We start from the raw sequence: 24,944 nt of genomic DNA on the forward strand, positions 1-24,944 counted from the left end.
ATGGCTGCCTTGAGAGAAGGTTTTATCAGCTGTTGAGTTTTGTACTGAAATTGTATTCTTTGGTCCAGTGGGTTCCATCTTCTTCTGAGCTGCCTTGACTTTGCAGCAGAAAGGCGGCATAGGAGTATTTCAGATAAATGGATTTGAGCAGGTCAGAATGAGGGGCAGCCAGGAATTGAGACACCTTGCAATCGGGGAAGGAATCCGATCTCTCCAGGTCAATGCGTAGGGCAATCCTGCAATGCAGGTCTCCTCAGAGGCAGCGAGGCTTCAGAATCCCACTTTCTGGAAACCGCAGGAGGCAAGGGAGATCTTGTGGTCGAATCCTGCTTGCGGGCTTCCCAAGGGCATCTGGCCTGCAAGATGTTGGACTCGATGGGCCAGTGGCCCAATCCAGCAGACCCTTCTTACATTCTCATGGGTGGCTTCTGTTGCTGTTCCTTCATTGTGGAAGAGGCTTTTTCAATGCACATCCAATGCTCAGAGCTTGAGGACCAGCAAGGGCCAGTGTTTGAGAGAGAGAGAAAGTGCAAGCCAGACTAGGTGGAAAGGACAGGGAAACTCCAGGGATCCTGCCCTGCTGTGATTGTCGCAGCAGAAACAGACCCAGCAGATAGTTGGGTTACTAAGGGGAAGGTGTCTTGGCCAGAGCTTTGGTTGGGGGGCGGGGGGGGGGAGAGAAAAGCATAAAAAGGATCTGAATAAAGATGAGCATTCATCCCCCTGCTCATCTCATCACTGGGTTTCTGCAACCGTTTGAATATTTGCGGAACTTCAAGGGGTGTTGCAACGAGTGCTTGAAAGTAATATTTTTGGAATCTCAACCTCCCCATAGTGATCTAACTGGGGGTGGGGGAAATACAGAGCCCCTTATTGTTGCTTGTCAAGTAGGGAGGGGGAATGCATTTGAAAAATAAATAGCTGGTGGGGCCTCAGCAGGGAGTGTGACCTCACCTCTGCAAAAAGCAGGCTGCCCCCATTGCAACAGTTTTCTGGATGCTGCTCCTCAAAGTACCATATTGTTTTGCTCTATAAGACGCACCCGACCATAAGACGCACCCAGTTTTAGAGGGGGAGAACAAGCCTGCATTCGCTCCATAAGATGCACACACATTTCCCCTTACTTTTTTGCAGGGGAAAAGTGCATCTTATAAAGCGAAAAATAGGGTAGCTTTCCTCTGCCCCGCCCCCCCCCCCACTTCCTCAAGATTAGGGTTTGGGTTAACTTTTTGTCTTAAGAAGAAAAGGTAACAGCTGGGAGATAGCCTTGGGTGCAAGTAAGTTAAAGTTGGGGAGCTGCATTCACACTGTTTTTTCACCCTGAGCAGGGTGCTCACACAATCCAGGCCTCCACCCACCCCCCAGTTGGCTTTCTCGCTCCATCCCAAGAAACAGTGGAAAAGTTCAGAAACGAAACAGGGAAATTCTGGCTGGGGAAAACCATTCTAATCTACCATTAATCTTCTCAAATCTGCTTGGCTGTTCAGTTTGGACTTTGCGCAAATAAATCTGCAAGGAGCTGTCAAGACATTGCCATCCTTGCTTGGGGCGCTGCCTCTGATGTGCCTCAGTTGGAGTTGATTTTTCTTCCCTGGCGGGGAGGGGGGAATGTGCTGGGACTTGCATGGGAACAGGAACAGAGCCTGTCTGCTGGGTCAGGCCAAAGAGAGCCCACCTAGTCCAGCATGCCGTTCTCAACCAGAAGCCTATGCTGGGAATCCCAAAAGCTTCTGTGTGCTTTGGAAACCCTGCTTCTTAAGGCCCTGCCACCCAGTGACTGGGGACCAAACACAGCGAGAAGTGGGTGGTGAATGATGGACTGGATTTTCATTTTGACATTTCCTTTTTTTTAAAGTGTGGAGTGGGCAGATTGGCATTGCGGCGCATGGTGGTGGCGGATAACTCTTTCCTGTTGTGCTATTTGCCTGACACAACAACAATGGCGATAATTTTAGGGATGCAGTCTCTCAAATGCTAATGCTCTCCTCCTCTTCCTCCTCCTCAGAACCAGCCCAGGGGCATCAGCCCTGACAAAATGCAGGAGTCTCTGGCCTTGGGGAATGGTTTTCATTGGGGTGGTGAGACTGGGGGTGACCTGGAGGTGATGGCAGGTAAAAAATCTCTGTGCCAGGTTGTTGCAAGAAGAAATGGGGGTTGTGTGCGTGTGGGTATCTTACACCGTGAGACCCTCTCCCATCTCTTTCTTGTCTCCCTCGCACACAGCGCCTGGTATGTAGGAGGCAGGCTCCTGCTGTTCGGAGCCGCAGAGCTAGCGAGAGTCAAACCTGTTCTTTCTACTGCTCCTGACAGCTTCCCGGCTGGAGGCAGAGGCGGCAGCGAGGCAGACAGCCAACCTGCCTCCTCTTTCCAGCTTTGCACGGCTGCGTCATAACTAAGCTTCAGCAGGTACATCGGTCGACGTCTCCCGCTGCCCCTCGGCCTCCCCCGTCTCACACATGGGGTGGAATAAATGAAGACCTGCCCTTATTCCCTTATGGGGGATACAAGAGCCCTTATAGAGTTCTTTGTAGGGCGGTCGGAGAAAATAACAGAGGCTAACCAGAGAATATTGAGAAGCAAAGCAGCTAATAAGCCTGATCTTTATTGAACTGTTGCAACAGGGTGCTCCCCTCACACACAGGAGGAGGAGGAGGAGGACCCAGAACCAAGGTGTGCCCACCCTTATATAGACATTTTAAATTGCCTGCCTTGGAGTCCAAGACCAACCCCAGAAACATCATAACTACATCACAGACAGGGCGGTCTACAGCAGAAATCTGAGTGCATTGTTTACCTCCTGTCTGGCAGGTTACCTGTTAATTCTCACTTGATTGGATACCCTGGGGAGCCTGGCCAGTCTTTTGTAATGGTAAATACTTAGTTCCTGAGCCACGTCACAGGCTCACCTTATTCATACACACACATACCCTTAAGACAGGATTTGTGAATGAAAGGACAATGGGGAGGCTTTTTCCATTTTCCTTTGACCTTGCAGAGAAAACATTTGGACAGTTTGTGAGCCAAAATGGCTGACTGCCTCAGACATGTGGCCCATATATTTATGTACGTGTATGCCTGGCAAATATGAGACCTTATTTTTTTTATTTCAGGGGGTCTGGCAATCCAACACTTCCCTGTCCTCTTAATCATAGAATCACACGAGTTGTAGAGATGCAAGGGACCCCCAGGGGTAATCTAGTCCAACCCCCTACAACACAGGAATCACAGTGAAAGAATGCCTGAGAAATGGCCACCCAACCTCTGCTTGAAAACCTCCCATGAAGAAAAAAACTCCCACCACCTTACGCTATCAAATGCCTTTTAGTGTCAGAATGTTCTCCCTCATGTTTAGTCTGAATCTCATTTTTTTCCATTTGGATGCATTGGTTCAGGCCCTACCCTGTGGAGCAGGAGAAAATGAGCTTGCTCCCTCTTCCAGGTGACTACCCTTTAGAGCAGTGGTTTTCAACCGGTGTGCCGTGGCACCCTGGGGTGCCTTGAATGATGGTCAGGGGTGCTGTGGGCAACACTGGCTTCTGTCCCTCTTTCGTTCCCTCCCTCTCCTGATGCCCTCTCGCGTCTCTACCTCCCAAAGGCTTACACAGCTGTTTGTTGCAGCAGCCCTGGCTACAAGCTCCCCAAGCGAATGTCACCTCTGGGGCTGGCCAAGGGGTGCTGGTTGCCAGGAGCAGAGGCAGCTCAGAGACCAGGGGCAGCTGTGGAGGCTGCCTGGAGGACTCCCAAGGAGAGGGGAGAAGAGAGGAGGACGAGGGAACACTCCCCAAGGGAGGGTGTTCGAGAAAGGGTGAGAGGCTGCCAGTTCTGCAGGCAAGGGGGGGACATAACTGGGCTCCTGAGCCCCACAGGGGAGCTGCGGAAAGAATGTACTGTATTTTTCGCTCCATAAGATGCACCCGACCATAAGATGCACCTAGTTCTAGAGGAGGTGAACAAGAAAAAAAAACGTTCTCTCCCTCTCTGCTCAGCGCCTCTCCAGCAAAGCGGGAAGAGAAACGGAAAGGGCTCCGTTTCTCCTGCGCTTCTCTGAAGGGGCGCTGTGCAGAGAGGGAAAGCTGTGCAACAGCTCTCCAGCGAAGCGAAGCCAGGAAAGCAAGAGGGATCGATCCCTCTTGCTCTCCTGGCATCAGCGAAAGCAACGCGAAGCCTCCTGAGCATAGCAGGTGCGCCCGCTGCGCTCAGGAGGCTTCGGGTGGCTATCCCTGAAGCCAGGAGAGCAAGAGGGATCAGTGTGCACCGATCCCTGTCACTCTCCTAGCTTCAGGGATAGCTGCGCAGCCTGCATTCACTACATAAGACGCACACACATTTCCCCTTACTTTTTAGGAGGGGGAAAGTGTGTCTTATAGGGTGAAAAATACAGTAGTTGGTCAAGGGAGCCATGGACTCAAAAAGGATGAAAACCTCTGTTTTTGAGATTTGAAAATGACAATCATATCTCCATCCGTCTCCTCTTCTCCAGGCTAAACATACCCAGTTCACCAGGCCCTGGGGATTTGAATTCCTTTAAAGTATCTAGGTTATCCCTTATGTCAGGGGACCGCCATCAGAACAGGGAAGGGAGGCAGAGGGGCAGTTTGGTTACAGGGAAATCTCCGAAAATCTTGCGAAGCAGTTCCTCTTCCTGCGGTGGGGAAAACCACACCTTCAGTGGGGAAGAGGGGAAGGGCCCAGAGGATGCTGCTGGGAGCCTCAGCACCGCTCCTGGCCAAAGCCGGCCAGGAGGGAAGCACGCCTCTTCCGTCGCCCACCCTGTGCAGAGGTGTAAAATGCAAAGAAATAAGGAAAAGGCTGGGGGTGATGAAGCTCTTATGTTGGGGGAGGACCCAGAAACAACCACTCCCAGATTCTGCTAGCGATTGAGGCAGACATGAACTTGTGGTTCTGCACTGTAAATAGTTTTGCACCAAAATAAAACCTGTAAAAGACAGGTCGGAGTCCTGACTGGTTACTCACAAGCAACCACCATTGCCATCTGACACCTTACTACCTCTTTTCCTATCTGGGCTGCAGCTCCCTCCTTACATCATTTATTCTGTTATCACCAGTTTGGGCATCGCTTTCCTTTTGGAGGAAGACAGAGGCAAAGCAGGTGTTGAACAGTTCCACCTTTTCTCTGTCACCCAACAGCGTTTCTCCGTCTTCTCCACGCAGAGGACCTACCACTTGCTTGTTCTTCCTTTTACTTTGGACATAGCCAAAGAAACCTCTTGTATTATTTTTAACCTCTCTTGCAAGCCTGAGCTCATTCTGAGCCTCAGCCGGCCTGACTTTCCTCATGCAACTATTTGTGTCTACTCCTCCTTTGAGATTTCCCCTTTCTTCTGTTTCTTATACGTGCCCTTCTGACATTTCGGCCCATCTATAAGCTCCTTATGCAGCCGCACCAGTTTCCTTAGATGCCTCCCCCTTTTTCTTCCATCCAGTCCAACCCCCTGCAATGCAGGAGTTCCAGCTAGAGAATCCTAAAGACTTCTTAAAAATGGAAGAGCTGGCGGAGAGGAACTGTTAGCAGCCCGATACTTGGGGAAATCCCCAGGGCGGGTGGGTGAGGGGGGGGGGAGAAGGTTGCCCTTCCTGTCACTGTCTCGTCAAGCAAGGCAAACTTCAGGTGGCGAATCTCATTAAAATTCATCCCGCACAGATGGAACCACTTAGGAAACCCAAACATCTTAATGCAAGCCTGTGAGATTCTCCACCTCCAGCCTCCCATTTCGCTCTGCAGGGGCCACTTCTGCTTCCAGTCGGAATTCAGATAGCCATCCGAGCCGGGCTTAGAAACCTCCGAGGAAGGAGAAGTCCTCCAGCTTTGCAAGGTTGTCCGTTCCCCTGTCAATCAGAACTTACCCTCGGAGCGAACAATTTGGCCTTTTGCTCTCCAAAGGCTTTTTAATTCCGCAAAGCCGAGTGCTGGTTTTCCTTTGTATTTTGGCACTTCGGATGCATTGCAGGGTGTTAGACATGGCGACCCTTTGGTTCCCTTCCAGCTCTAACATTCTACGCATCCTTCGCTTCCTCCACCCCTTCTCCTCTTCCGCTGGTGTTCTGCTGAGGACACCTTTTTTGTTTGAGCACAGCAGTCTTACCGGCACTAGCAGTTGCCAGTGTCGGATTTACGTACAGTCATACCTCTTATTACATTTGCTTCGGGTTAAATCTTTTCAGGTCGCGACCCGGAAGTACCGGAAAGGGTTACTTCCGGGTTTCTCCACTCGCTCATGCGCAGACGCTCAAAATGACATCATGTGCATGCGCAGAAGCAATGAATCATGACCCACGGACGCGCAGATGCGGGTTGCGTTCTGCTCATGTTGCGAAGGGGGCTCCAGAACGGATCCCGTTTGCAACCAGAGCTAAACAAGCCAAGGCTTATGGCACTACTCTCTTGGTGGGCCCCCAAAAAATTTAAAGGAGAAGAATAAAACTGGGTGTGCATTTCCAAAATACAGTGGTGCCTCGCAAGACGAAATTAATCCGTTCCGCGAGTCTCTTCGTCTAGTGGTTTTTTCATCTTGCGAAGCATCCATATTAGCGGATTAGCGCTATTAGCGGCTTAGCGGCTATTAGCAGCTTAGCAGCTTAGAAAAAGGGGGGGGGGGAGGAAAAAAACTCGCAAGACATTTTCGTCTTGCGAAGCAAGCCCTTAGGGAAATTCGTCTTGCGAAGCGCCTCGAAAAACGGAAAACCCTTTCGTCTAGCGGGTTTTTTGTCTTGCGAGGCATTCGTCTTGCGGGGCACCACTGTATAAGATAAAAACCAAATAAAATAAAACCTACATACAGCAACAGTGTTTTGTGTAGGCTCCTATTTGTTACGTGCAAATGGCTTGAGATACCTATTAAGTCCATAAATTGCCATATAGCATATATTCAACACAAAAAACAGTGAGAATTTGTTGTTGACAAAGGACAGCTGGACATAAAAGTGCCCTATTACCTTCAGGAGCTAAGGGCCTCATCAAACCTAAATCTGGCCCTGGCCATTGCCTGTGGGTTTACTCCTGGAACTACTGCTGGAATCTTATCTGCCTGTCTTAACTCCATGCAGAGGTGTGCAGAGACCCTCCTCTGTGGTACAAAGGGAAAGGAAAACCAACAGGGATTATTATTATTATTTTAAAAAAGTTATTTTAAAAGCTTTAAAAAGTTATTTTAAAAATCAGCTGCAAGCAAAGCCGCCTGTTGGTTGCTTGAGCGATGGGCACCAATGGTTCAGGAGCTGTGAAAATGGCCTCCATGTAAAAACTGCACCACTCCTGCCTTGGCTGAAAAGCACCCCAAGAATGCAGTGTTTGTTTTCAGAAACACAAAAATAAATGGCAATATTTTTTAAAGGTGATGGAGTTCCGGAGTTCTGTATCCTTGTAAATGAGTTTGTTAGCTAGTTTGCTTCTTTGTTTGCTCACATCCTTCTTTACTGTCTTTCTGGCCCCCCTCCCCCCTCCCCAAGGCACTGATGGTGGCCTCCTCATTTAATCCCCACAACAACCCTGGGAGGTAGACTAGGCTAAGAGTAGTGACTAACAGTCACACCAAGCGAGCTACATGGTTGAATCGGGATTTGAACCCTGGTCCCTGGCGCTGTAACTACAACTGAAGCTATAAGAAACCTGCAAGCCCAAATGTAGATTGGGTAAACCAGCATTGCTTATTAGGGAGAGAAGGCTAAACAGCAGGAGGCCTAACATGACAGGTGGAATCTACACACACAAAAAACGGTTTTTTAAAAGTGTTTTTTTTTTTAAAGACATCTAATCTTTCATAAGGCTCAACATCGCCATCTAGTGTCACATTGTATATTGCACTTAGAACACACTTGAAACGTTTTATTTGCAGCTGTGTAGCTGAGTCCTTAGTCTCACTAGAGCAGACTTCCCCAACCTGGTGCCCAATCTCTGTCTGTCTGTCTGTCTGTCTGTCTGACTGACTGACTCTTTGTCTCTTTCTCTCTCTTACACCCCCCCCAGTGTGTAGACCCGAGTTTGTGGACTGATGGAAATTGTAATCCAAAACATCCATAGATCACTTGTCTGGGGAATTATAGAAATGTAGAGTTAGAAGGGACCCTGAGGGTCATCTAGTCCAACCCCCTGCAATGCAGGAATACTCAGCTGTCCCATTTTGGGATCGAGCCTGCAGCCTTGGCGTTATCAGCACCAGGCTCTCACCAAAGAAGCTATCCATGAAGCCCACCACTTTGTAGTTGATTCTCTGTGTGCCAGTTGGTCTGGTTGGCCAGAAATCTTCTCAACATCAAGGGCAAGGTTTTGTGAGCAGCCTTCGTAAAAAGTCCATGGCAGCATCAGTGGGGCTTCCCTTGCCTTATCAGCACACAACACCTGTGCTCGGAGATCTGCTCTGCTTACTGATCTGCTCCTGGGCCAAGTTCAAGATGTTACTACTAGTATGCAAAAGCCTTAACAACCTGGGATATACATTTTACAAAATAAATAACAAACACATGCTGTTTCTTGCTGGGCAGATAATGTTTCCTCCTTTAAACGAAGTTGGCAATTTGGTTCCCAATTGCTGCCGATGAACAAATCTACTGGCCCTTCAGCTGTACCCAGGGGGTACTTGCTGCTCAATAAAACATTCATTCTTTTACTTAAAAGATTCCCTTCATATTTCCAGGGATGGTGATCAATTTTGTTCAGAAAAGAAAAGAGCGTTTTGTTTGTTTTTCATCCAAACATAATATCTGGTTGCCGCGCTCTGGTCAGAATTCTCTGGAATGTTTTCAGCACAGTTGAGAGCACCCTTGTGCAGCTCCCCTCCTTTGCAGGGGTTTGCCCGGAAAAACATCCCCATGGACTGTGCTGTTCCATTTTCTTTGGTAGCCAAATTATGGCAGGCAAACAGGACACCCATTTTATGTTGGAGCAGAATCCGCGATGGCTGCAGTCACCTGTCGCAAAAGGCGACATTTGATTCAGGTTCCTAGTCTTTTCTCGCAGGATGATCTCACCTGTCATGCCACAAAATGTGTGAGCGCTTTTTAGCCAGGCTGCCTTTGACCCGTGATGTAAAAAATCATAATAAAAAAATTAATCCCTGCAAAAAGAGAGGTGGAAGGAAAGGAAATGGTTTTTAATAAGATTTGGCTTTCTATTGGCGCAAGTAGTTATTTTTGGAACGCGAGTCTCTCTTGAAAAGATGGAAGATGTGTCTGAGTGCCACTCTAAATTTTTGTCAGTTCTGACTTGAGTGAAATTGACATGCGAGGGTCACCCATCAAACTGACATTCACACGGCACTGGAGGCAGGGGTGCGAAATCAGGGCCTGTTCGCGCTGAGCAACAGCACCTCCTCCTGGCTGCCATGGCAATCTTTCCTCCAGGCTGGAAGGGGCAGCATTCTGCACGGCTATAAATGGATCTATGCCCAGTACTCAGAAGGCTTTGAAATCCAGGACAACCACTTGCGTTGCAGATTATTTCTTCAAGCGTATTATTCCACCTTTTCAAGCACATATTGTTCAAAGCCGTTTGCAACAATCAGAACAACTCAAGCGCCCATCCTTGCATGGGAAAGTGAGCCCCATTGAACAAAGTGGGAGTTACATTGGAGTCCCTACACATAGGAGTGCACCGTGAAGTGCCCAGAATCAGTATAGCAAATAAAACAGCAGCAAATGGTTTCCCAAGTAAGGTAGTACAGAGGATGCTCAGGTTGCGAACGTAATCTGTGCGGGACGCACGTTCACAACCTGCAGCGGCACGCCTGCGTGGGTTGTGATTCGGTGCTTCTGAGCATGTGCAAAGCGTGATTTAGTGCTCCTGCACGACCACCAAAACCCGGAAGTAACCCATTCCGGCATTTCCTGGTTCCGGCAGTCCATAACCCGAAAAAAATGCAACATGAAGAGTCTGTAACCCGAGTTATAACTGTAATCTTATTCCTCACCCTCACCTGAAATGAATGCTCCATTTGACTTGCCACTCTGCTTCTTCTCGGGGCATGAAGACATCTATTTTTGCTTATGTTAACTCTGTAAAGTCCCATGCATAGGGGTGCTGCTATGAAAGGTAAAAGGACCCCTGGATGGTTACATAGGCGCCGACTCCATGGGGCCTGAGGGGACCCGAGCCCCCTCAAAAATTCGTTTGGGGGGGCTCTGCCCCCCCAATAATTTAAGAAAATTGTTAGTTATATTATGCTTTGTAAAATCACAAAATTATGTTGGTATTTTTTATTTTCCTTGTTTGACGATAGTTACCTTTTAAAATACATTCAGTAATGAGTTAAAACAAAGCCACTCCCGATCTAGAGAGGGGGTGGGGTTGTGAGCTCTCGACCCATCAACAATCTCGTGGGGCTGACGTCAGCCCCGCGAGAAGCGGGGATTCCCCCTAGCTCATTAATATTCACCGCCCACGGCGGCAGCCAATCAGCTACCGCAAAGGGCGGGCCCTCACAGGTTCACTTAAGGTCGGGGCAGCCCGGGGCTCGCCCCTTTCGTTCCCCCAGCAGCAGCGGTTTGGAGGTCTTGGGCCCCCCCAATATTTTTTATAAGTCGGTATGGGCCCCCGCCCCCCCAATATTTTTTATAAGTCGGCGCCCCTGGATGGTTAAGTCCAGTCAAAGGTGAGTTTGGGGTTGCAGCGCTCATCTCGCTTTCAGGCCGAGGGAGCCAGCGTTTGTCCACAGACAACTTTCCGGGTCATGTGGCCAGCAGGACTAAACCGCTTGTGGCACAATGGGATACTATGACGGAAACCAGAGTGCACGGAAATGCCGTTTACCTTCCCACCTATTTATCTACTTGCACTGGTGTGCTTTCAAACTGCTAGGTTGGCAGGAGCTGGGACCATAGCTGTCAACTTTCAGATTTGAAAATAAGGGATCAGCAGCCTCACCTGTCCCGGGGACAGTCTACGGGATATCTAACAATCTGGGATAGCAGCAGGAAACGGCGCTGGAATAAGGGAATTTCCCGCAAAAAAGGGAAGCTTGACAGCTATGGCTGGTACAGAGCAACGGGAGCTCACCCCATCGTGGGGATTCGAACCTCCGACCTTCTGATCGGCAAGCCCAAGAGGCTCAGTGTTTTAGACCACAACGCTACCCGCGTCCTTCGGGGTGCTGCTATATAAATAAGGCAACTGTCATAATTTCACCAGTCGCACACATGAACTCGACTACCAGCTCCGAAGTTGGGTGCAATTTTGGAGTGCATTGAAATTGAATGTAACCTCTGGAAGGCTGGCTTTGCCCATGTGAGTCAACTGGATTGGGAGGCTGGACTAGATGGGCCACTGACCCGATCCAACAGACTCTTCTTATAAGAGTTTTTCTGGCTGCCTGCGAACCAGAAGGGCCTGGTTGCTGGTGTGTTGATGCCACGGGGTCTGGTCTCCTATCTGCCGCCCCATCCTCGCTGTTCCCTGCGTGCAAGAGATGCAGCTGCAGCTTATGCCTGACGGATGCAGATAGAGAAAGTTGTTCTTGCTTAAGCTGCCAAGATGGTCAGACTCTTCCTCTCTCGGCGACTCTGCTGCCGCCCATTCACTTTATCTCCCAGGGCTTTTGGTGTGTAATTAAGCCCGGACCCCCCGAACGCCCGCTAAGCTGCCGATATCCCAACCTAATCCTCTGTAGCTCAGTCTCCTGTGACATTTGCTAGCCGAAAAGCGGCTTAAGTTTTTAACATGCTTCCTGTTCTGCTCAGTCTCAGCCTTGCAACGGGGATGTGGCAGGAAGGCGAGATCTTTCTGTTGCCTTTGATTTCATTTTTCTGTTTATGGAAGATGACAGCAAGGCCGCGCTGAAACTTTGACTTTGTTTAGTGCCAGAAACTGAAGTTCCAGATTCCTTTTTGAAAGAGACTTTTGAGAAGGTTCACTGGCATGTCTATCAAATCAACTTCCATTTTCTGCATTTCTGGGTCTGTCCGAAAAACTACAATTCCCATCAGGCTCTGCTTGGCTTTCCTCAAAGTCTGTTTAATCACGTTCCTTTTCGGTCACCAACGCTGCCTCTGCTGTTACTACCACCATCTCCCCCACTTATATCTCTGCCTCCACAAAAGGTGACGTGCAAGGTCAATCACATTGCAGGGGGTTGGACTAGATGACCCTCGGGGTCCCTTCCAGCTTGACGAATCTATGGTTCTATCATCATTTCCATAAAAATTATTCATATCAAAGAAGTGAGGCAAGAAGCAGAAGCTCACCTGCACCCTGTTTTTTATTGCATGGGGTTTCACCCATAGCAAGGAAGGGAAATCAGAAATTTTGATCTCCCGTTGGGCTTTTCCAAAGAAAATGGATATGCAGACGTCTGTAACCCCATTGGCCCTTGAAGCAAATAACGCCAATGTTTGGGCTTCTTTGCCTTCCTGAGAATAGAGTCCTGGACAAATCCAGTCCACCCACAGTTAACTGGTATTTGTAGACATAACTTGAGCTGCCTCTGGGCTGGCAGCCTCAGCCAGGCAGATAAAAGCCCAGCTTCCTATCAGATAAATCTGATCCCTTGCTGACTCTGGAATAAAAAGCAAACCTGGCAAATGGTCGGGGGTTTTTTGTTTTTTTGTAATCCAGAGGCAGATGATGTGGTATCTGTTGGCTTTTTCCTTGGGTATTAAGAATGTGACAATTTAATTGCAGGCTATCCCCTCAAGAAGGGGGCGCAAATCAATAGGTGTCAGGCAAGGCGCTCGTTTTCAGATAAAATCTATTTGTAAATTACAGTCATTTGTCTCCTTGCAGAGTCAAAAGGAGTTAATTGCAAACGGTGTGAGAACGGAGCTCCAGAACAGGATTCTCCGCCTCACTTCAACCATCCCGAGCCTCTTTCCCAATGCTGGGCAGGCACCAAGAAGCACCAAACTTTATAGCCACACACCCCTGGCATGGGGCAGAATCCAGAGCGATAAATCGCTTTTCTTTGCATGCACCTGACATCTCACGGCAGGGACCAGGAAACATGTTGGTTGCAGGGAGGCTGAGAGTTCGATTCTGGCTGGGCCAACGGATCCACTCCCAGCCTCGTCCACAAACCAGCCATGCTGAAATGTGGGACAGATACGGACAGTGAGTGTTTTGTCCTGGGGAATAGGGACCATGGAAGGGGGGATGGCTCAAGATGCAGGCGGTTCCTTATTTCCTTTATTAAATTTATACCCTGCATTTCATCCAAGGAGCACAGGACAGTGTTCAGTATCATGTACAACAACATCATACACCTTGAGATGTGGGTGGCGCTGTGGATTTAGGGAATGTGAGTGGCGCTGTGTTCTAAACCACTGAACCTCTTGGACTTGCCGATCAGAAGGTCGGCGGTTTGAATCCCCGCGATGGGGTGAGCTCCTGTTGCTCTGTCCCAGCTCCTGCTAACCTAGCAATTCAAAAGCACACCAGTGCAAGTAGATAAATAGGTACCACTGTGGCGGGAAGGTAAATGGCATTTCCTTGCGCTCTGGTTTCTGTCATGGTTATCAGTTGCACCACAAGCGGTTTAGTCCTGCTGGCCACATGACCCAGAAAGCCGTCTGTGGACAAATGCCCGCTCCCTCGGCCTGGAGCAAGATGAACATTGCAGCCCCATAGTCGCCTTTGACTGGACTTAACCATCCAGGGGTCCTTTACCTTTACCTTTTTACACCTTGAGAACCAGGTCTGGTGCTAGATGTTTATCCAGTACAGTTGTACCTTGGATCCTGAACACCTTGCAAGTCGAACGTTTTGGCTCCCAAACGCTGCAAACCTGGAAGTGAGTGTACTGGTGTGTGAACGTTCTTTGGAACTGAAATGTCTGACGCAGCTTCTGATTGGCTGCAGGAGCTCGAAAGCCACACCTTGGTTTCCAAACGTTTTGGAAGTCGAACGAACTTCCGGAATGGAAGGAACCACTGTATTTCTATCCTGTATCTTCCCAATCCGTGGAGCGAATAAGTGATTCCTAGAAAAAGCTGCAGAACCCCTTGCGGAACTTCCTTTCACTGCTTTCTGCTAATATCCCTATCTCTGCAACTTACCACTGATCACAATCAACCCTGGATCGCATCTCTGAATATAGTTGCTGCCCTTATCTTAGAGAAGCAGTCACGTTTCAAAGCAGAGTGACTGGCAAAGCCATCTGTTAATGTTAAACTTGTAAGTCTCCTACAGTGTTGCAATGCAGACTGTGGATATCCTGGATCCAGCACACTGGGGAAACAAAGGCAAATGTCCCTGCCCACCTCAGAAATCACAGCTCAGCAAAAAGCTTGGGGAAAGGCTGTCACTTGGTGGAAGAGAATCTGCTTTGCATTGCAGAAGGTCCCAGGTAGCAGCATCTGGGACTTCTCAGTTTAGAGAAAAGGCGAGGAAGACACAACAGAATAGAAATTTATAGAATTAGGCATGGCATGGAGAAAGAGGATATAGAAAAGCTTTTATCCCTCTCGCGCAGAGGGACAGTCAGCCTCTCAATACCAGCTGCTGGAAACTGCAGGAGGGGAGAGGCCTCTTGTGTTCGAATCCTGGTTTGTGGGCTACCGGTTGGGGACTCTGGCTGGCCCCTGTGAGAGCGAATCTTATCTTCTTATGCTATCTGGGGTGCTACCCTCCTTTTGAAACACTCTCACCAGAGGGGTTTTCCTTGAAATGTTTTTGTTCCAGTTTTAATATGTGCCTGAACTTTTGTTTTTATAAAGAACCAGGGATCACGATGGCTTTCTCCCTGCACTAGCCTGTTTTTTGCTTTGCTTTGAAACTTTCCTTGCCTTTCTCCCATGTCTTGTTGCATGCCTTGCACAAAATGTCGAAGTCAAGGATGCGAGTTCATCCATCTTTGAAATGAGACCAAATAACTGTGTGTCTGTTTCTAAGGAATGTGATTTGGAGGAAAGCTTACCTGATTGCTTGTCTTGACTTTGGTGGGACTTCAGGATTAGGCCACCAATCTCCCCCGTGGGACTTAGAGGGCGCCCACCAAGACCCATTTCAGGCAGCCCCCCCCCAGCACTATCTTCTCCCCCCCCCCCCGGCTTCCAAACAGTTGCGAGGAGAAACCCTCCGGCAGGTGACAGAAGATGCTGACATGTTTTTGGAGTCGGCTCAATTGCCTTTTCCTCCAGGCTGCTCCAAACCGCGTTGGTTTAGCAATCAGAAAATAATGTCCGAAAGAGCTGTACCGTCACGTCTGCCCTGGGAGTGACTTTGACCTGGCTGTCCCAGACAGTGTGGAGGGAACATTGCATTTATACAGAAATGTGCACAGGCAAGGACAAGCAAATTCCACCAACGCCGCCTGCAAAAAAAAACCATTCGTGTAGGAAAATGGCAGGTTTTGAGGGCTCAGAAAAATCCCCCCCCCCTTGCTCCCTCTGAGAGATCAGTCTTTTTCAAGGCTGCAGTACTTGGGACACCTTGAGCCAATCCAGCTGTGCCTGGGAGCTACCTGGCAACACCCCTGATGGGTGTCTTGTCCCCCCCCAACCAGTAAAACCAGCAGGCCTTCTTAGTTCCTGGTGGTGCCTTGTGCAGGACTTCTGGGCTATGTTTTGGGTTTAGCCAGCCCTGGGTTGTAGAGACCATGCAGTCTATAGATTTGTGTCCAGCATGGCTGGAGAGAAGGCGTGTCCCCAGAAAGTGGCTCATAGGGGCTAATGGTGGCTGATAACTCAAGCTAGCGAGCCAACTTGGAGGCAGTGTGGTGTAGTGGTTAGGGCAGGCATGTCCAAAATTGTGGGGGGGGGGGGGAGCTCCACAACTTTGGCTTAACAACTTCAATCCTAAAGAAGGCTCCACAAATTTGGGGTAAAATTGTAAAACAAAATAAAGAGCTCAGAAACTTTGGGGTAAAATCGTAAAAAAAAGCTCAAGAACTTCAATCCCAAGCTCAGTAACTTTGGTTGGCCCTCACGCATGTTCACTTCATCAAATCTGGCCCTCTTTGAAAAAAGTTTGGTTAGGCTGAGAGGCAGTGACTGGCTCCTTAGTTACACTCTCAGCTTTGTGGCTCAGAGGGGATTCGAACTCTGGTCTCTCCCAAGTCCTAGTCTTTGTTCAATTCCCACAGCAACCCCAGGAGGTAGGTTAGGCTGAGAAGAAGAAGAAGAAGAAGAGTTTGGATTTGATATCCCGCTTTATCACTACCCTAGGGAGTCTCAAAGCGGCTAACATTCTCCTTTCCCTTTCTTCCCCACAACAAGTGGGGCTGAGAGACTTCAGAGAAGTGTGACTGGCCCAAGGTCACCCAGCAGCTGCAGGTGGAGGAGCGGAGACGCGAACCCGGTTCCCCAGATTACGAGTCTACCGCTCTTAACCACTACACCACGCTGGCTCCCACACTGAGAAACAGCGACTGGCCCAAGGCCATCCATTGAGCTTCATGACCAAGCTGAGATTCGAACCCTGGCCTCCCAGGTCCTGGCCCAACACTCTAACCATTGCACCACGCTGCTTCTTGCCACGCTTCCACCCCTCCGAACCATTCCTTCTCTCTCTCTCTCTCTCTCTCTCTCTTTCTCTCCCATACGCATGCAGCCTGCGCTTGCCTTTCCCTCAGTCTCTGTCCCTGCGTCTCCCCCTCCGCCGGCTTGGGCTCGGACAAGCCACAGGAGACCCGCGCAAGTACACACATGACGGCATTCACGCCTCGCACGTGCTGATCTAATGCGCTGAGCCTCTCCCCGGGCCCAGAGGAGCTGTCGAGAGGGAGCGCTGGGCGCCGAGCGCTGCCAAAAATCCTCTGGAATCCTCTCCCTTGCGTGGTCTCCTCGCAGGTCAGCGTCAGAGTTCAGGCCGGCAGGTGCTGGGACGATGCTCCCACCCCCTCTCCGTTCCCAGACCAGAGGTCACTTCCCTCCTGTCACATTTGGTTTCCATGCAGCCTTAGACTTAGGAATGGCGATGTGGGAGAAGGGAGGGGAGGCAAGCAACTGCCCTGAGCCCCGGGCTGGATGCTTTCCTCGGCTGCGACTGGATGCTTCCCCTCTCAAAAACCGGGTGTCAATAAGAACCGGAGAACAGCCTGCTCCATCAGGCCAGTGGCCCATCGAGTCCAGCATCCTCTTCTCACAGGATCCAACCCATGATGGGAAACCAAGGAGCAGGATCCGAGCGCAAGAACCCTCCCTCCGCCAGTGGCCTCCAGCAACTGGGTGTCAGGAGTGCGTGCAGGAGCCAGGCCCTGTGACCAATAGGACTCTGCAGGACTGGGGCCTTCCTAAGTTTGTTCTGGAGAGGCAAGGTGCGGCCGCACAGGTGAGGCCGATTGGTAACTCACAGCACCTGGTGGCAAGAGCCAGGAAGGGATATAAGGGCAGCATTTCCCTTCAGTTCTCTGCCACAGCAATACGTTTCCTGCCTTGCTGCATTTGGCTTCTTGCTTCCTGATCCATGGACCTTGGTTCCTTGACTTCTTGCTTCTCGACCCTCGGACCCTTGACTTTGTGACTCCTTGCTCCTCGAACCTCAGACCTCAGCTTCTTGACTCCTTGCTCCTTGACCCTCGGACCCTTGACTTTGTGACTCCTTGCTCCTCGCTCCTCGACCCTCGGCCCCTTGACTTCGTGACTCCTTGCTTCTCGACCCTCGGACCCTTGACTTCTTGTCTCCTTTCTCCTCGACCCTCTGACCCCTGACTTTGTGACTCCTTGCTTCTCGACCCTCAGACCCCTGACTTTGTGACTCCTTGCTTCTCGACCTTCGGCCCCTTGACTTCTTGTCTCCTTGCTCCTCTGCCCTCAGACCCTCAGACCCTTGACTTCATGACTCCCTGCTTCCTGACCCTCGGCCCCTGGACTTCGTGACTCCTTGCTCCTTGACCCTCAGACCCTTGACTTCGTGACTCCCTGCTTCTCAACCCTTGGACCCTTGACTTCGTGACTCCCTGCTTCTCGACCCTTGGACCCTTGACTTCATGACTCCTGGCTTCCTGACCCTCGGACCCCTGGCTTCTGGACTCTCGTTCCTGCGCCCACCCCACCATCTTGCCCCCGGCCCCAACATCCTCAGCCGGGACTTCATTCGCCCACAGACCCGTGACACTGGGATTTGGAAGACGGAGGAGGAAGTTTAGAGGGATCTTGAGGGCTCCTAGCCAGGATGGCTCTGCTCTGCCTCCACAATCAGAGGCAGCGATGCTTTTGAATCCCAGTCTCTGGAAACCACAGGAGGGGAGAGTTGCACTTGTGCTCCTTGGTTTCCCACGGGTATAACACGTTTGGCCACCGTGAGAACAGGAGGCTGGACCAGAGGGGCCATTGGCCTGATCCAACAGCTGTTTCTTATCTTTATGTGCAGTAGAACTTCTGTACATGCAATGAAGCTGCACGTTGGAGGAGTCAGAACAGAGAAAAGGAGGTAATTCTCTACGCAGTGCGTAGTTCAACTGTGGAACTCACTGCTACAGGATCGCCTCTCCTGGTCTGCCCCGCGGAGGACCTTAAGGTCCACACATGACAACCTTTTGGAGGTCCCAAGTCACAAGGTGGTTAGGTTGGTCTCAACTAGGGCCAGGGCCTTTTCAGCACTGGCCCCGACTTGGTGGAACGCTCTGTCCCAAGAGACCAGGGCCCTGAAGGACTTGACATCTTTCCGCAGGGCCTGCAAGACAGAGCTGTTCTGCCTGGCCTTTGGTTTGGATTCAGTCTGACCCTTATGTTTCCCTCCCCTTATGGTCTTGATTTATCGGCTACTTTTAAAATGAGGCTGCATTTTAAATTGCATTTTAACCTGTATTTTAAATTGCCCCCCATCATGTTTTCACTGTGCTTTTATTGGTGTTAGCCACCCTGAGCCCGGCTCTGGGCAGGGAATAAATAAAATTATTTATTATTATTATTGCTGCAGGAAACAGTGGTGGCCACCAACCTTGGTGTTTTTAAGAAAGAATCACACAAACTGTTTGAGAGAGGGCTATCAGTGGCTCCTAGTTCAGAGGCAGAAATATGCCCAAATGCCATTTGCTGAAAAATGCAGGCAGGGAGAGGGCTCTTGTTCTCGGATCCTGGACATCAAGTTGTCCACTGAGAACAAGGTGCAGGACTAGATGGGCTCCTGGCCGGATCCAGAATGCTCTCCTTAATGTCCTCATGTCCCCAGCCCCTGTTTGCACTCTGTTGAGCAATCACTTGGACGCTCTGCTTGTTGTTGTTCAGAGCTGAGCTTTGGCAAGGGCAGCTGTGCCGCTCTCCCGGGGAGCATGCTTTGGCCTACGGGTCCCAAGTGCAATCTTGGACCATGCATGTCATCCCGGGAAAGGCCAGTGCGTGCGCGTTTGTGTGTGCTGGGGGTCCTTTTTGGTTGTGCAAGGGGAAGGTTTTCCCAAAGCAGGAACATGCTCCTCTCGGAGTCCAGTTCCCTGTTCCATCTCCTTGCCTGGTCTTCTGAGCTCAGTTTGCCTTCTCGCTGGGCACTGTGAAAAGTGGACTCCGGTTAATGCCTGGGTCTAGCTAAGTTGTATCAGTTGGAAGAGGAGCAGATTCCCTGCTGGGTTTGCATAGCTGGACTTGTGGTGTGCTGAAGGCCCCAGCTGCCACACCAGACTCTGCTTCCTGACAATTTCGGGTACCCTAGAAAGACCTCGTGGAACACTGGACGTAGACCACCCATCGTCTTGGCAAGTCAACCTCTGGTCTGTATCTCCGTCGCAGCGGCTCTCCCTCTCGCCATCACAGAGCCAAGCTTGGCCCTGCCACCCTCGCAGTCTGGCTGGGTGGGGACACAGGAGAGGGCCTTCTCGGTGGTGGCTGCTCCCAGGCAACTTTGGAACTCCCTGCCTAGGGAAGCCAAACCGGCTCCCTCCTTGTTGTCCAACTTTAATGTTCCAGCGGGCTTTTGAGAACTAACTGCTGTGATGATTTCTTTGGGTGAATTCTTCTTCCTTGGAGGTTTTAAAGCAGAGGTTGAATGGGAATCTGTCAGCTGAGATTCCTGCATTGCAGGTGGCTGGACTAGATGACCCCTGGGAATCCCTTTCAGCTCTTAAGATTCTATGAATTTTGTTTTTTTCCTCTCTCTCTCTCTCTCTCTCTCTCTCTCTCATATTCCATTCATGTTTACTTATTGCTCCTTTCCCCTATGTTTTAAGCTGTTTCTGTTTTATCTGTAAGTCTCTTTGAGTCCCTGACGGAGAATAGTGCAGGATATAAATAAATATAATAAGAACAATGCTCCCAGTATAACTCGGAGGTAGAGGGCACATCAGGTGGATCTGAGGGAAGCCAGGGAGAAAATCAGAAACAGTTATGGGGGAATATCTGTTCCCATCTGATTTGAACTCGGGTCTCTCTCTCTGTTTTAAGCCACCATATTCGGTGAGCTCTTTTTTTATATATATATTTGCATGATTTCCGAGAACTTTATGAGCAAAACCAAGGAAGGATTCTACTTCTGTTTGAATGTTTATAAGAGAAATTTGCATCCTAGCACATAACCCAAAAGGATGAAGAGAAACTGTTTAAATCCACACTCCGTATTCCGATTAGGGAGGCCTTCTCCACCTCGAACATGCAACCTCCCCATTTTGAATCGCATTTCTGCGTCTTCCTTCTCTTCTTGCCCTTTTTCCCTTTCCACGATTGCCAGCCATTTCGGATGGTCCCCCCCCCCCCTATTCTTTCCTGGGTCTCCTCCTTTCTTCACCATTGCTTTCCCAAGAAGAGACCTTTCTCCAGTATAATTGGTTTAATTCACACTGAAATGAAAAGGCTTGTGTATTAATGGTGGTTTAAAAATGTGTGCTGCTAACATTGGGCTTTGTCCACAGTAGTTTTCTAAGTGGACTTTGAGTTCTTGCTGAGTTGATAATTAGCTCCTGCTAGCTAATACATGAGTGTGTAACCTTAGATCAGGTGATGGAGGTACTGAATTGCAAATTTCTATTGGTTCCTTGTTCTCTCTCCAATTCTGTGGAGTGAGGATGTAAACGAAGCTCTCCAGGTAAACAGGGCTGTGGGGAGAGAGAGACATGTGCTTCTGGGTCTGTTTGAATTATTTCAGATTTCCTAAGATGTGGAGCCTATTCTGAACATCACTTCTATGGGTTAAGGTTAGGGTTAGGGTTCTTTGATGTGCATTTGATGGTTTCATTCTGTTGTGAAGAATGTTCTGCAGGTAAAACATTGAATAGTATTTCTATGGGCCTAGACAATATTTTCTTCCAAAATATTGTCTAGGCCCATAAGAGTCAGCTCTTATGCTTCCAGGCACTTTAGACTGTGCAATATTAATACCTGCCATATCCTGTAGCAGGCTTCCTCAACCTCACCCCTCCAGATGTTTTTGGCCTACAATTCCCATGATCCCTAGCTAGCAGGACCCAGCTGTCAGGGATGCTCACCCCGTTGCGGGGATTCGAACCACCGACATTCAGATCGGCAAGCCCTAGGCTCTGTGTTTTACGTAGAAGTCAGCAATGCTTCCTCTTTTTTGCTCTTAAGTTCTTACGTTGTAAACTTTCTGATTTCCTTTCAAAGCCATCAAAGCAAGTGGCCATTGCTGCATCTACACAGTGGGACAGAATTGTGTGGTTTGTGGTTCTTGCATGTTCTAACAGCCAACTCCAGGCAAAAGCTTGGTTTGTGGCTAAGCGAAGATTTGGATTTCTCCTTCCCAGCCCCACAGAAAAGAGACCTTCGGCCACTTTCTCCCATGAATGGAGCACTTTTTCACTTGCAGAAGGGCCTGCATGGATCTGGGCTGAGTGGGTTCCAGCTGGGCTCCTTCCTCCCTTGGGAGTAATTCTGATCGCCATAAAAATGGGAGACATGAATGTACTGTGGTATTAATTGCCCCTAATTTCGTTCTTTTTTTAATACCGGGATAGGATTGTCTAATAGGCCTTGACAAAGCCATTTGTTATGTTAATGGGAATCGTTTGGGGAGAGATCTGCTGAATTCAGCACTTTGAAAGGACGGCTTTGCCCGTGTCCAGAATTGCTCTGTGCGGGCTGATTAATTGGCTGCAGGATCCCCACAAACGGGAGATGGACCTCCATCCTAGAAGGGTGCAGATTAGACATGTTGAGGGCTTGATTCAGAAGACCACTTATTATCTTACTGTATTCTGGAGGGGCAAAATGTAAAGTTCTTTTGGCATGCTGTTCGTTGGCATGAAAAGAGCCGGGCAGGAACTGAAACATTTGTAGATTGCTTTATTTGGCTGCTTGTGAATATCCTGCCCCTCGATCTGGTGTCTGGACGGAGGCAGGCAAAATCCACCTGGCTGCAGTCGCCTTTAAGACTGAAATGTAGGACTCTTCCTTGTACCCATACAGATGAGCCTAGGACCCTCATACCTACGGGACCGCCTCTCCTGGTATGCCCTGCAGAGGACCTTAAGGTCCACAAATAACACTTTGGAGGTCCTGAGCCTCAAGGAGATTAGATTGGTCTCAACTAGGGCCAGGGCTACAAGGCCCCCTGTCCAGCAGCTGAACTCATCCAGTGACCTAGGGCAAGCTTTGCCCAGCCTTGCCCTTTCCATCTCTCTTAATATGGGCCGGGTTCGAGTCTCACATTGGGCAAAACGGTTCTTGCATTGCAGGGGCTTGGACAAGGCCATAGGGGAGACCATTGAACCAGGTTATGGTACTTTTGGCAGTGTGGGCAGGTGACAAAGTCCTACTGGAAAATGAAATCAGCATCCCCATAAAGCTTGTCTGCGGAAGGAAGCATGAATTGCTCCAAAATGGCTCCCCAAATCAACACAGACTGTGGAAACTTCACACTGGACTTCAAGCATCTGGCATTGTGTGCCTCCCCATTCTTCCTCCAGACTCTGGGTCCTTGGTTTCCAAATGAGATGCAAAAGCTGCTCTCATCAGAAAAGAGATTTGGGGAGCCATGTCATCAGCTGGTGTTGGTCCCCTGTGCTTCATTAAGTCCAGGGTCAACGCTGCCGTCTACCAGGAGATTTTGGAACACTTCATGCTTCCTTCCACAGACGAGCTTTATGGGGATGCTGACTTCATAGAATCATAGAATCCTAGAGTTGGAAGAGACCACAAGGGCCATTGAGTCCAACCCCCTGCCAAGCAGGAAACACCATCAGAGCACTCCTGACATATGGTTGTCAAGCCTCTGCTTAAAGACCTCCAAAGAAGGCGACTCCACCACACTCCTTGGCAGCAAATTCCACTGTCAAACAGCTCTTACTGTCAGGAAGTTCTTCCTAATGTTTAGGTGGAATCTTCTTTCTTGTAGTTTGGAACCATTGCTCCGTGTCCGCTTCTCTGGAGCAGCAGAAAACAACCTTTCTCCCTCCTCTATGTGACATCCTTTTATATATTTGAACATGGCTATCATATCACCCCTTAACCTCCTCTTCTCCAGGCTAAACATGCCCAGCTCCCTTAGCCGTTCCTCATAAGGCATCATTTCCAGGCCTTTGACCATTTTGGTTGCCCTCCTCTGGACACGTTCCAGTTTGTCAGTGTCCTTCTTGAACTGTGGTGCCCAGAACTGGACACAGTACTCCAGGTGAGGTCTGACCAGAGCAGAATACAGTGGCACTATTACTTCCCTTGATCTAGATGCTATACTCCTATTGATGCAGCCCAGAATTGCATTGGCTTTTTTAGCTGCCGCGTCACACTGTTGGCTCATGTCAAGTTTGTGGTCAACCAAGACTCCTAGATCCTTTTCACATGTACTGCTCTCAAGCCAGGTGTCACCCATCTTGTATTTGTGCCTCTCATTTTTATTTTTTTTTGCCCAAGTGCAATACTTTACATTTCTCCCTGTTAAAATTCATCTTGTTTGTTTTGGCCCAGTTCTCTAATCTGTCAAGGTCGTTTTGAAGTGTGATCCTGTCCTCTGGGGTGTTAGCCACCCCTCCCAGTTTGGTGTCATCTGCAAATTTGATCAGGATGCCCTTGAGTCCATCATCCAAGTCGTTGATAAAGATGTTGAATAAGACCGGGCCCAAGACAGAACCCTGTGGCACCCCACTAGTCATTTTCCAGTAGGATAGGACTTTGTCACCTGCCCAAGCTGCCAAAAGTACCAAATATCTCGCTTTGCATGTCATGAGTCTATCTCATATATTAGTTTCACCTTTTAAGTTGAATTACTGAAATAAATGAACTTTTCCACAATATTCTAATTTTCTGAGTTTCACCTGTATGTGCTTTTATTTAAAATGCATCTCTGGGTTATGTGTGGAGCATAGGAATTCATTCATGGTCTGAGGGACGGTGGACCGGCCCATGGCTGAAAAAGGTTGCTGATCCCTGGACATGATGATCCTCGTGGTCCCTTCCAACTATGATTCTGAGAATATTTGCCCACCTTGCAGGGTTGTTGTGGAGATTGCGGTGAGGTTGTGAGCGTGCAGTCAGAGAGTGATGCCTTTTGCTTGTTTGTAGAAACTAAATCAAGTGGTTGAAATTTTATCGTGTCTGCTTTGAACACCCTGTAGGTGCAATATTATTACAGATACTTGTTGGCTTCTGACGAGGTGTCTGAACCTGGGTATCAAATCCGAACCCAGCACTCTAGTCAAATAAACTGAATCAGAGACATGGAAGACAGACAGACAGACAGTCTCTCTCTCTCTCTCTCTCTCTGTGTGTGTGTGTGTGTGTGTGTGCGCGCGCGCACCTGCAGTCACACACAAACATTTATTCCCTTGCCTGGTTGCAACCTCAGGCTATTAGCCTTCAAGAGGCTCTCTATTGTCCAGAGATGGACAATGGCAAAAATGCCTCACTTCACACTGTGCCTTGTGAGAAACATATTTTTCCTTTAAAAAAAAAAAATCAGTTTTAGTTGCTGATCCACAGTAGCCTCCGACTTTGCTGCAGACATGCTGTGTTATTTACTGTCGCTTTGAAAGGGCCTGTCAATTAAATACTGTGTCACTCTTCTTCTTAAAAAGATGTGTCTCTCTAGGCTGCCTGGAAGGGAGCCTGAGAATACAGCCGTGCTCCTGGAAGGATCCACTTCTGGAAGGAAAGGTTTTGGTCCTGGGTTTCCCCTTTCGTGATTC

At 49.2% G+C, this 24,944-nt stretch overlaps 1 protein-coding gene across 2 annotated transcripts in view; it reads left to right on the forward strand.

Moving 5' to 3' along the window:
• The window catches only part of CNTFR (ciliary neurotrophic factor receptor), a 432,009-nt gene that overhangs the window by 144,110 nt on the left and 262,955 nt on the right, over nucleotides 1-24,944 (forward strand). Inside the window, exon 1 of one of the 2 annotated variants that reach the window (XM_081881621.1) lies at nucleotides 19,283-19,586. The exons of the other annotated variant lie outside the window; for it this stretch is intronic. The gene's annotated coding sequence lies outside the window, so the exon portion shown is untranslated. Of the gene's footprint in view, nucleotides 1-19,282; nucleotides 19,587-24,944 lie in introns of those variants that run through there. 2 annotated transcript variants of the gene reach the window in all.

The sequence above is a fragment of the Podarcis erhardii genome (assembly GCF_964252035.2).
Source record: "Podarcis erhardii genome assembly, chromosome: 11".
Lineage (NCBI taxonomy): Eukaryota > Metazoa > Chordata > Lepidosauria > Squamata > Lacertidae > Podarcis > Podarcis erhardii.